We start from the raw sequence: 13372 nt of genomic DNA, 5'->3' as shown, positions 1-13372 counted from the left end.
ACTCAGAGCCCATCGAAAAAGCTACAGCCGTCCCTTTGCACTTGAAGTTACATTTGTTTAGCAAGTCGTGAAATGACTAAATCAACTGCATAATTCTTGTCTACTATCAAATGTAATGATTATTGATTTTCTTTTAGGTTTTGACAACGCGTATCTTCTTGGGACATGGATATCAAATGGAACACCTTTCATCCGTCTAATTTCCTAACCTATTTTATTTGGCTACCAGTCTCGGCAATTTACTACGGCGTCTTCAGACTCCCTGACTGACGTGTACGAACATTCAAAGCTACTTCCAGGTCAAAATAGGGGCTAGTATTCAAATACTGGTATCTGTAGATATTTGCTTGATAATCACTTCAACCATCATCTGCCGACCAAGATGATGGTTGAAGTGACCATCAACTGCAAAACAAAATGATGGTTAAAGTGAACGCTGTATCAAGCAGAGATCTACAGATACCAGTATTTGAATCCTGGGCCCTATTTTGACCGAAACCCAGGTTGGAATCTTCCATGTTGGTCAAGGGCCTGCAGATGCTGCAGTAAATATCCGAAACTGCCAGCCAGATCAAGTAAATTTGCAAATTAGACGGCTTGAAAGGTGTTTGATCTGACATCCTGTACCGCATAGCCTAGTCCCGCAACCATCTATGAAAAGATGAGCATACAGAGTCAAGGACACGAGTCTGATCAACACTAATCAATAACTTGTTTCACTGCTTGCTACAGGACTAGCTATGGAAGACTAATGTATATTCGCTTAGTACCAATAATATCATTTTGTCCAAAAGGCGTTATTATGAAATTTTACGTGCTATATCTGACACAGTTATTATCACTACGAATCTAAAAACGCCATGTGCGCATGTGAATTAAATAAGAAATATAACAAATTAAAACACTGCTGTAATTGTCTAAAAAATTTTAAAACTGAAGAAAAGAGCTTTAGTTACGAACTGCTTGCATCACCATTTAGTAGATTTTGGAAGCAAGTGAACAAAAGTCTAGACTTCACATGTTGTTCACGAATTTATGCGCACAGCTGTGACCTAATGGCTACAGTTTTTAAGACAGGCTCTTATTCTGAGGAAGATCAGACATACTGGTAGATACCGTCAGTATTAAAAGGTCTTATGCATCCTGGTTTGCTGGTTTTGTTTCAATTATAACACGCATAAACACATACGGTCAAATAAGGCAGAAGAGATAGATAACATTCCATCAGAATTTCTAAAATCATTGGGGGAAGTGGCAACAAAACGACTATTCACGTTGGTGTGTAGAATGTATGAGTCTGGCGACATACCATCTGACTTTCGGAAAAGCATCATCCACACAATTCCGAAGACGGCAAGAGCTGACAAGTGCGAGAATTATCGCACAATCAGCTTAACAGCTCATGAATCGAAGCTGCTTACAAGAATAATATAAAGAAGAATGGAAAAGAAAATTGAGAAAGCGCAAGGTGACGATCAGTTTGGCTTTAGGAAAAGTAAAGGGACGAGAGAGGCAATTCTGACGTTACGCCTCTTAATGGAAGCAAGGCTAAAGAAAAATCAAGACACTTTCATAGGGTTTGTCGACCTGGAAAAAGCGTTCGACAAAATAAAATGGTGCAAGCTGTTCGAGATTCTGAAAAAAAGTAGGGGGAAGGTATAGGGAGAGACGGGTCATATACAATATGTACAACAACCAAGAGGGAATAATAAGAGTGGACGATCAAGAACGAAGTGCTCGTATTAAGAAGGATGTAAGACAAGGCTGTAGCCTTTCGCCGCTACTCTCCAATCTGTACATCGAGGAAGCAATGATGGAAATAAAAAAAAGGTCAGGAGTGGAATTAAAATACAAGGTGAAAGGATATTAATGATTCGATTCGCTGATGACATTGCTATCGTGAGTGAAAGTGAAGAAGAATTAAATGATCTGCCGAACGGAATGAACAGTCTAATGAGTACACAGTATGGTTTGAGAGTAAATCGGAGAAAGACGAAGGTAATGAGAAGTAGTAGAAATGAGAACAGCGAGAAACTTAACATCAGGATTGATGGTCACGAAGTCATTGAAGTTAAGGAATTCTGCTACCTAGACAGTAAAATAACCAATGACGGACGGAGCAAGGAGGACATCAAAAGCAGGCTCGCTATGGCAAAAAAGGCATTTCTGGCCAAGAGAAGTCTACTAATATCAAATACCGGCGTTAATTTGAGGAAGAAATTTCTGAGGATGTACGTCTGGAGTACAGCATTGTATGGTAGTGAAACATGGACTGTTGGAAAACCGGAACAGAAGAGAATCGAAGCATTTGAGATGTGGTGCTATAGACGAATGTTGAAAATTAGGTGGACTGATAAGGGAAGGAATGAGGAGGTTCTACGCAGAATCGGAGAGGAAAGGAATATGTGGAAAACACTGATAAGGAGAAGGGACAGGATGATAGGACATCTGGTAAGACATGAGGGAATGACTTCCATGGTACTAGAGGGAGCTGTAGAGGGCAAAAACTGTAGAGGAAGACAGAGATTGGAATACGTCAAGCAAATAGTTGAGGACGTAGGTTGCAAGTGCTACTCTGAGATGAAGAGGTTAGCACAGGAAAGGAATTCGTGGCGGGCCGCATCAAACCAGTCAGTAGACTGATGACAAAAAAAAAAAAAAAAACACATGCACAAAGGAAATATGCAAACCCATTTCAACGTCAGAAGGATGTGAACATACTAACCTTCTCATTTTGTTCCGTCATTTACAATGACAGGCAACGGCTGTGCCGCGATGGTAACACCGGTTCCGTCAGATCACCGAAAATAAGCCCTGTCGGGTTGGGCTAGTACTGGAGTGGGTGACCATCCAGTCTGCCGAGTGCTATTGGCAAGAGGGGTGCACTCAGCCCCTGTGAGCCTTACTGAGGAGCTACTTGATTGAGATGTAGCGGCTCCGGTCTCGTAAACTAACAAACGGAGTGAGACAACGGTGTGCTGACCACATGCCCCTCGATATCCTCATCCAGTGACACAAGTGGACTAAGGATGACACGGCGGCCGGTCCGTATCGTTGGGCCTCCATGGCCTGTTCGGACGGAGTTCAGTTTTATTTCCACTGATACCTTATATGACCAACACTATTCACTATAAACAAAGTTTTCTAAATCAATACTGTGAACAGGGTTTCTGGTAATTGTTGCCCCCCCCCCTCCCCTTCAGGTGTGAGGCACTGTGCGTGCTGTGGCGCGCTGTGCTGGGTGAGCAGTCGTCGCGTGAACATGCCCGTAGCTGTGGTCACTTGCCTTTTTTTAGCTGGTGTGGTATGGGCCCACCTCAGTTCCTATGGAGGTGGACCGCCTCACTACCAAGCTGCACGGGGCCTCATTTGCGGTAACCCTACCATTCGGTGTGGTCTCCTACTGTATCGATCGGTTGAGCGACCGAACTCCACAAAATAGGGCTGTTGAAGAATGTTGCCAGCCATCGTGCACATAGATTACAGTGAAGTATGGAAGTGATGATGTTGCAGTATTGGGGTGTTTTCATGGTTATGTTACTGTCGACTTATTCCGCTTAAGAAAACGCCAAATGGCCAAATGTGCCAGATCACAAACCCAATTTTACGGCAAAGTGTACTGAGTACAGTAGAGGAACAGTTTGGAGACGATGACTGTTTCATTAGCATGACAGTGTACCCTTTCGTAGATCAGCATCTGTGAGAAATGGTTTGTGGACAGTAAGATTTATGAAAGAGAATGACCAGCCCAGGGCCCAGAACTTAACGCAATGGAACAACTCTGGGGATGAGTTACAACGTCAGCTTCACTGTAGACCCAAGTGTCCTACATCACTGTTCTCTGGCTTTGGCTGCCTTTCCTCAAATGGCTCTGAGTACTATGGGAACATCTGAGGTCATCAGTCCCCTAGAACTTAGAACTAATTAAACCTAACTAACCTAAGGACGTGACACACATCCATGCCCGAGGCAGGATTCTAACCTGCGACCGTTGTGGTCACGCGGTTCCAGACTGAAGCGCCTAGAACCGCTTGGCCACACATGCCGACGGCTGCCATTCCTCCACAGACATTCAGAGCACTCAATGGAAGTGTCTCCGGCAGAGCACAAGCTGTCATAAAGGCAAAGGATGGACATGCCTAACATTAACGTACAGTAATAAGTATCTGAATACATCTGTAGTGCAGATGAAGAAAGAGGTATACAGTCTTAAGGCGCTAAAGCACGTCGTAAAGAAGGAACAAGAGTAATCAAAACACGTATTGCATATGGCGCAGTTAGAAACGATAGTTCGTAAAGGACATCTTTAATGCTGGTGGAAGAACTTGAAGAATTTCTGGCGGGAAAACTCACTACGTTATATATTTGTGCAAAGGCTTCCTCTACAAACTATACCAAATCTGCTATGTGCTAAGGAAACTGGCCTGGAAGATGCTGAGAAAATTCAAAATAACGGGAGATAAACAGCAGGAAAGAAGTGGATCGCCGAAGCCTTGTCGGCCCGTTAGACGTTTGACAGGCTGTACACCGTCGTGAGTGCGATGGGCTGCTGTTTATCCCTGGCGGATGTGCACAGCGGGAGAGCCATTAGGCAGCCAAAGGCGTGACGGCAGCGTGGCAGGGGGCGCTTAACCCGCCTGCGGGCGCAGCCATTTGTCTTCGCTGCTGGTGTTGCTGTTGCTTTAGTAATGCGGCCAAGTTCTGGATGCGATAACCGGCCGCGCTACCTCCAGGCTCGCGTTCACCCGTCAGATAACTTCTCAGCCGCGTAATTTTCACTGGCTAACTTCTTAACACGTACAGTTAAGTCCCATAGACCGCAAGTCTTCACCTGTATCACCCTTTGATAATGCGTTTTTCTCTTTGGTCGTAGACGTGGAAATGTAATTTTATTGCCCAATGATCGCAAGAGAGTGGTTCCAATCGTTCCAGTTAGAAAAGGATATTCCGCTGTCCTTTCTTCACAACTGTACTGGATGCTGATTGTCTCTGACCTGTCTATTTAACGCACTTAACACAAAAGATATGAGGACCGCTCACGTCGAAACTGAGTGTCGCCTAGTGCTGTTGCGGTAAGAATAGTCGGGGCTTTCATAATTAATTTTCGCTTCTTGAGCGGGCCCCCATAAGAAAAGAGTGACCGTAGGACGATGAAACATTGTCGAAACATTTGTAAGGACACGCGAAAGGGAAATAATCAATTAACAATTGAAATAAACCGTTTTAATTTCCGCATCAGAAACATTTGTTAACTGCAGACTGTGTTTACGTTCTAGGTTACAACGTTACTCAAAGTGACGACCATTTGCGTTCATGGTAGCCACGAACCCCACTAGATGTTGCTCTACTCGTTCTGGAAATATCTCAGATGGGATATTGGCAACATTCTTCATTATCCTCATCTGCTTGGAACTTATGATAAACCATATCTTACAGGAAAACCCACAGCCAGAAATCATATGGTTTCAAATCCGGTGATTTTGGTGTCTACATAGTATGGATTGGTTGGCCAGTGACTAGGTTTTCTCCAAACGTGTTACGAAGTAAGGGAGTGACCTCACAAGCATTGCGTGGGTACTCGTCAAGCAGCACTATTGCTGTTGTTTTGATTAAACAGCTTTACGAATAGGGCCCTGCCCACCAGACCCACGCCGACTCTCAGCAACTCTAATGAACAATGATCCGTGTGTTAGGACCCTACTTAACAGTACCATTAGCAGTGTCTAAAGCAGGGGTGGGCACGAGAGCTGCCCGCATGGTTTCCCGCGGGCATGTGAGCCGCGAGGGCAATGCTGAGCAACTCTGAGGGCACGTAGTGCGGGTAGCAGATCCGTGCGATGTGGCTGGCCGCTTAGGTATGCACACTGCATGGGGGGCAACCGTGTCGCTCTGAGAGCGCTTGCCGCACACAGCTGAGTATGGAAAAGCTAACCTAGGCAGTGCAGGTGGAACACGCGTCCTAGGTCATTTCACGCGTATGTGCGTCCGTGACCTCTGCACCGTTACATGGTTATTGGGAGGCCAATCGTATGTGGCACAACATGCGTGTGTGGGACGTAAGTGTAAAACATCCTTACCAGACGTTTGTGTATCCTGTGCCATGCAAAGGTTAACCATGTACGGATGAAACAGTTTCGAACCGCTGTAACACGTTCTACTTTCATGGCTCAAAGGGGATATAGCCGAAATGATTAAGAAACGAAGACATTTGCATTGTAATTGTGACGTTATATTTGCAAAGACGTTTGTAGTTAAGAGAAGGGTTACTACGTACGAATTGGACATAGGCATTAATTTTCATCATCCTGGAGGTTTTTAAAATGATTTAGAACTAGCGTCTCGATATTTGGTGTGAAGTTACTGGTCGTTAGGCGCACTGCACCAGTCACATGAACATCAGTAAGACTACTCCTAAGCTTGAATTTTGTCGGTTACATTACGGAGTAAGCACTTTCGCACAAGTATGTTGTTCCAAAAAAAAAAACTATCCACACGAGCAGCATTTTTAAATAACAATGGAAACTGTTCAAGTGGGAAATATTTGTAGAAGCTATCCAAGGTTTCTGCAGAGCGAAATTTGTCCTTCAGCACACGATCGCAATGAAAGTCAATGAGTTCCAAATGAATTTCACAAGGCACATTTTTAACGTTAACTGTGAAAGGAGTCACATAAAGGTTCACTTCGCATTCCAGTCGATTTAAGTCCTCAAATCTACTATCAAAAATGTCTTCGAGAGGCTGTAGCATCGTTACAAACCAATCAAAATGTTCTTTGAGCCTTTCCTGTACGAAATTGTTTTCACTAACAACTAGTGCAACGCTCGGGAAGTGTACACGCGACATTTCTGACAGTTTCTTTGCCCACAAAAGCAGTATTCTCTTGAATGCCGAAATAGTGTCAAATACTGCGCTAATTACCATATTTCCACCTTGCAAAGCTACATTCAAGCTATTTAGATGCTTCGTTACGTCAGTTAAAAACGCAAGGTCTCAAATCCACTGTGGGTTATCCAATTCTTTCACCGGTTCCCCTTTCGCATCCGTGAATAACGCTATATCTTTACGTAAATTAAAACATCGTTCTAAAACAATACCTCGACTAAACCAGCGTACTTCACAAAAATATGGATTTGAATTGTCTGCCTCCCAAACCGTGCGATCTGACAATGTTAACTGTTTTCATAACCACGTCCATGACACCAACTACTTAGCACATTTTGCCAGCAAATTAAGACGGTGAAGAATGTAATGTATAGCTGGTAGTTACTGCTGGACAGCAACGGCTTTCAAATTTTTTTCGTACCAAAGCAACGACACCAGACTTAAGACCAAACATTGCAGGAGTCCCATCTGTTGCAGTCGATGAAAGCTTTTCCCAACATAGTTCGTATTTCTCTATTAAATGTTCTACGCATGAAAATATACCGTCAACCGTTGTTGTATAATGCATTGGCCCTAAATCGAGGAGTTCCTCCATCACATTAAACTGAGCATCATTCCCTCGCAAAAAGACTGCAATTTGAGCAACATCATATATATCAGTGCTTTCGTCCAATGACAATGAAAAGAAAACGAAATGTTTGATCCTGTTTCTCAATTGAGCTTCCACATCGTGTGCCATTTCTTCAATGCGCCTGCAAACCGTTCTGCGTGAAAGAGGAACGGTTTCAAAAACAGGAAGACTTGCTGGGCACAAAATTGTTTCGGCAGCAACAAAACATTCTTTCACAGATTCTCCATCGCCGAAGGGCCGTGCTGCTTTAGCTATTTTAAGAGCTAGATGATAGTTTACTGTCATCGCTGCATCGTTGTGGATGATCAGGTTTTCGTCCTGTAAATTTGTACAGGAGAAGGTAAAGGTGACGGGAAATGCACAGAACATATCATTAATAACAGTAATAATGTGAATCAGTGTAATAATTATTTACATGCATTTGTACATCTTTCTCCTTTTGCTGCTTCAATTCGATAAGTTTGGCTTTTCTTTCTCCATTATTCAAACAGACTATATCCGTCTCGTGAAGCGGTTGATAATGTCGCTTCACATTGTACTTCTTCCGTGAAGACAATGTTGCATTGCAAATCCAACACCGGGGTCCGCTTTGCGTTCCTGCAAAAACGTTTTCTTCTTCCCACTGTGAATTAACGAGTATGGTTCCAAACGACTCTCGTTTCAACGATTTTAACTCCTCCTCAGCCATTTTCTACCCACTAGTTCTTTTGTATCACAAAGACCGAACTCAATGTCTACGCAGGCAATAGAAACGACGGGAAGTAAACGGACCGAGTAGCTCCGCAAGGTGCAGTGACTTGCGTGGCTAGGCGAGTAGATGGTGGGGTTAATGCTGGCTGGTAGAGTGGGGGAGAGCCGCGGGCAGGCCTTGCGAACATCTGCTAGCGCCCGCGCTCGTGAAACGATATTTTCCCAACCCTGGTCTAAAGACAAGTTGGGACGCAACGGAAATCCTACAGCTGATAGTGAAAGGACTCTGTTGGATTCCTTTCATGTTAATTTCTTAAATATGTTGTCATTTACGGCATAAATTCCTCTTCTAAATTTACTGTGGTGTTTCTGACTATCTGGGAGGAGACTGAGCAGTGGAACGTGTTACTTTTACACATAAACAAGTACGGTCTGTCACACTACTACACTTTAAAACACAGTTTATGTGTAATTCATGTCACACAGTCTCATACGGTACCTACATCCGCTTTCTTTTATATCCTGTATATGATAAGATACTGTCATCCCCCTTCCATTCTGTGTGAGAGGATGAATGAGCAAATGTATTTCTAGTTGCATGCTTGATGGTAGCAGACAAGCCTGTCTGCTAGAGAACAGTAGCACCAACTTCGGAACAGGTAGCTACGCTTTCTAAAAGCAGAGAGGTTTCTATTCTTAGTATGGTCCTGTCCGTCCCTTGTCATGTTGGTATAGGAAGCTGCATCTCTGGTCACTTTCGTTTGTATTTGTTAAGCACGCTCGGTAGGGGCCCAGGTCAGTCTGCCCGCGGCGAGCGTCTGAAGTGGTAAGATCTCCAGCTAAGCGCGTGTCTGCTAAGTCCGTAGGACAATGGATTTCTTAAGTTCAGCCTAACTGAAAATTTAATCACCTTTATTTCAGGTTTAGCTCTAAAATATCTAATGTTATCTTAAATTGCAACGCAGTGTAATTAGAGTGTGAAGTTCAGAGTATCTTACGGTAGTTGCTTTGTCACTAGTTTGTGAGTAAAGTGGAACCACGTGTTGATCAGTAACTCTAACTAAGATCATCAATCTTAAATGCAAATGTGCGTGAGATTATAAGGTCTCGTCTTGACAATATTTTTCAATATAGCAACTTTTCTTTATGTTCAACCCACGTGGCGTGTACTTTGTGAGACCAGTACCACGTGCTTATACAATTGTTTGACCCATCAGGTTAATAGTAAGACGATAGTAACCAGTTCGAGGTTTTTCTTTTGTAAATTGCGTTTCGATGTAATTTATTTTAATTATCTTCGTGTAAACCAAGTTGACCACGTGAAGCATGTGGTGTAAGCATCAAAGTAGCCCTCAGCTATTCTTTTCGGGAAAATTTCACAGAAAGTTAGTATGAATTTAGTATACCAGTGTGTGGTAATTTCATGATGGGCAGGATTGCGCTACGAACGTAACTTCTTTGGGTGAAAATTGAATTGGTTGGTTGTGGTTAATTTCCTCTTGCATATGTTTCAACGTTCTTCATGTGTTATTTTATGACTGCAGTGTTGTATGTAGTCTCCCAATCTTGGCTCCCTATTTGATGTGTTCCGCAAGATTACAAACTCACATTTACACAATCCGTAATAAGACACTAGTTTAGTTATGAATCAAGTTTGATATGCTGAAATTTTAACGGAACAATGATCAATGTTAAAATAAATGTCCAAATATAAACTGATTTATTTCTTTTTATTAAATTGTCTTTATATATATCACCAGTTATCGTAAGATGAGTACTAAAAGATTGTAATTAATGTTAGTCTGGTTGGGAATTTGGTAAGCTAGACTGGATACCTGGTGAAACAGTTGCGCAGTAATGCAAGGTTAACTTCCTCAGATAGCTCACAGCTTTTAACCCACTTTTATGGTCTTGAATATCAGCACCGCTTTCAGAACAAATTAATGCAACAACGTTACAATAGTTTGAACATCATTTCTTAAAAGTTGGATACCTAAATGGTAAATAGTTTTCCGTCTACATGGGCTCAAGCAGCGAAAGTTTAATTACAGCCATTTTCCATGTAAGCAGAGCAAGGACGAATGGGAAATCATTCTATTGACAATACGGGTCACAAATGGGATAATCGACAAGAGCAACTTTGAGAAAAGCCATATTGTTTTAGCCCAGCGTCTAAGAACAAGCATTTTGGGAGAGGCGAAGTTGGTGGGCTGCTCGTGTGTTACTGTCGTGGGCAAATATAGAAAGTGATAGAAGGACGGTGGAAGGCGCTAACGTTTTGGACGCCCACCCTTTATCAAAGAACTTTAATGTCTGAGATTTGGTACCCTGTCAAGCAAGAAAGGCCCGATCTGTGGCTTATTTCACGACAGACAACAGTGGTGCCGCAGGCACAAGTACTTCGGAGTAAACTTTTCAGCACACATTGTTGAACGTGGTGCACAGTAGCAGGCAAGCCCTATGTAATCTCTTGTTGATGCGACAACATCATCAGTTACGGTTCCAGTAGGCACAGTATAATCGACATGAGACTGTGTATCAATGGTAACTTGTTGCGCGGTTGGGTGAAACATGGCCCTCGTTACAACAGGTCAATGATGTGAGGATATGCGGTCACCCAGTGAATCACTGTTCGCAGCATACAGTGGACCACCAACGCAGACCAGTGGTGACAGTATTATACTATGGGGAACATTCAGATGAGTTAACATGTGAGCTGTTGTAGTAATCGAATGAAGGCATTATGAACCAGTGGACAATGTGAGCACTATTGCAGCCTTGCATGCACCATGTCTTCTGCGATGACTATGGTAGCTTTGAGCATGGTAACTGACAGAAGCAAAATTATGCTACAGTGCTTTCAGGAGCGCGACAGTAAGCTCATGTTAATGTCTTGAGCATCAAATTGACCTAACTTGAGCCCGATGGAACATAACTGTGCGCCAGATTCCCACCCAGATACCATCTTCCCGTAATTTACGGGAATCGTGTGACATGTGTATACACATCTATTGTTACATACCTCTAGAACCCTACAAAGGACCTGTCGAATTCATCTCATCCAGTGTGTTACAAATGTATTGTTTTCCACTGGTGGACATATTTGCTGTTAAGCAGGTGTTCATAATGTTTTGGCTCACCAGTTTGTAAGTTGACTAGCTTTACATTCAGTTACGTTCATTTCATGCAAATTAAATTCTCCTGTGGAATGTTAGTTGCAACACACAATGAACTTTGATTATGTATAACACATATTAGAGAGAAGTGGCACATATTTCTACTACTGATCAAAACTCGAAGAAAAATGTCTATTATTACACATCCAGAAACAAAACGTGTTGAGATATGGGCGTTCTCTATGTGAGTAGTAATAATTAAGAATATTATTTCCAGAATGAGATTTTCACTCTGCAGCGGAGTGTGCGCTGATATGAAACTTCCTGGCAGATTAAAACTGTGTGCCCGACCGAGACTCGAACTCGGGACCTTTGCCTTTCGCGGGCAAGTGCTCTACCAACTGAGCTACCGAAGCACGACTCACGCCCGGTACTCACAGCTTTACTTCTGCCAGTACCTCGTCTCCTACCTTCCAAACTTTACAGAAGCTCTCCTGCGAGCCTTGCAGAACTAGCACTCCTGAAAGAAAGGATATTGCGGAGACATGGCTTAGCCACAGCCTGGGGAATGTTTCCAGAATGAGATTTTCACTCTGCAGCGGAGTGTGCGCTGATATGAAACTTCCTGGCAGATTAAAACTGTGTGCCCGACCGAGACTCGAACTCGGGACCTTTGCCTTTCGCGGGCAAGTGCTCTACCAACTGAGCTACCGAAGCACGACTCACGCCCGGTACTCACAGCTTTACTTCTGCCAGTACCTCGTCTCCTACCTTCCAAACTTTACAGAAGCTCTCCTGCGAACCTTGCAGAACTAGCACTCCTGAAAGAAAGGATATTGCGGAGACATGGCTTAGCCACAGCCTGGGGAATGTTTCCAGAATGAGATTTTCACTCTGCAGCGGAGTGTGCGCTGATATGAAACTTCCTGGCAGATTAAAACTGTGTGCCCGACCGAGACTCGAACTCGGGACCTTTGCCTTTCACGGGCAAGTGCTCTACCAACTGAGCTACCGAAGCACGACTCACGCCCGGTACTCACAGCTTTACTTCTGGCAGTACCTCGTCTCCTACCTTCCAAACTTTACAGAAGCTCTCCTGCGAAACTTGCAGAACTAGCACTCCTAAAAGAAAGGATATTGCGGAGACATGGCTTAGCCACAGCCTGGGGAATGTTTCCAGAATGAGATTTTCACTCTGCAGCGGAGTGTGCGCTGATAAGAAACTTCCTGGCAGATTAAAACCGTGTGCCCGACCGAGACTCGAACTCGGGACCTTTGCTTTCGCGGGCAAGTGCTCTACCAACTGAGCTACCGAAGCACGACTCACGCCCGGTACTCACAGCTTTACTTCTGCCAGTACCTCGTCTCCTACCTTCCAAACTTTACAGAAGCTCTCCTGCGAACCTTGCAGAACTAGCACTCCTGAAAGAAAGGATATTGCGGAGACATGGTTTAGCCACAGCCTGGGGAATGTTTCCAGAAAGAGATTTTCACTCTGCAGCGGAGTGTGCGCTGATATGAAACTTCCTGGCAGATTAAAACTGTGTGCCCGACCGAGACTCGAACTCGGGACCTTTGCCTTTCGCGGGCAAGTGCTCTACCAACTGAGCTACCGAAGCACGACTCACGCCCGGTACTCACAGCTTTATTTCTGCCAGTACCTCGTCTCCTACCTCCCAAACTTTACAGAAGCTCTCCTGCGGACCTTGCAGAACTAGAACTCCTGAAAGAAAGGATATTGCGGAGACATGGCTTAGCCACAGCCTGGGGAATGTTTCCAGAATGAGATTTTCACTCTGCAGCGGAGTGTGCGCTGATATGAAACTTCCTGGCAGATTAAAACTGTGTGCCCGACCGAGACTCAAACTCGGGACCTTTGCCTTTCACGGGCAAGTGCTCTACCAACTGAGCTACCGAAGCACGACTCACGCCCGGTACTCACAGCTTTACTTCTGGCAGTACCTCGTCTCCTACCTTCCAAACTTTACAGAAGCTCTCCTGCGAACCTTGCAGAACTAGCACTCCTGAAAGAAAGGATATTGCGGAGACATGG

At 43.9% G+C, this 13372-nt stretch overlaps 1 non-coding gene across 1 annotated transcript; it reads right to left on the bottom strand.

Moving 5' to 3' along the window:
• Positions 1-12263: 12263 nt before the first annotated feature.
• Positions 12264-12338, bottom strand: Trnas-uga (transfer RNA serine (anticodon UGA)). Its single transcript has one exon. It is a non-coding gene; the product is annotated as a tRNA-Ser (tRNA).
• Between the last annotated feature and the right edge of the window lie 1034 nt (positions 12339-13372).

Source organism: Schistocerca serialis, chromosome 5 (assembly GCF_023864345.2).
Source record: "Schistocerca serialis cubense isolate TAMUIC-IGC-003099 chromosome 5, iqSchSeri2.2, whole genome shotgun sequence".
Classification (NCBI taxonomy): domain Eukaryota; kingdom Metazoa; phylum Arthropoda; class Insecta; order Orthoptera; family Acrididae; genus Schistocerca; species Schistocerca serialis.
This window is presented reverse-complemented; position numbering and strand designations above follow the sequence as displayed.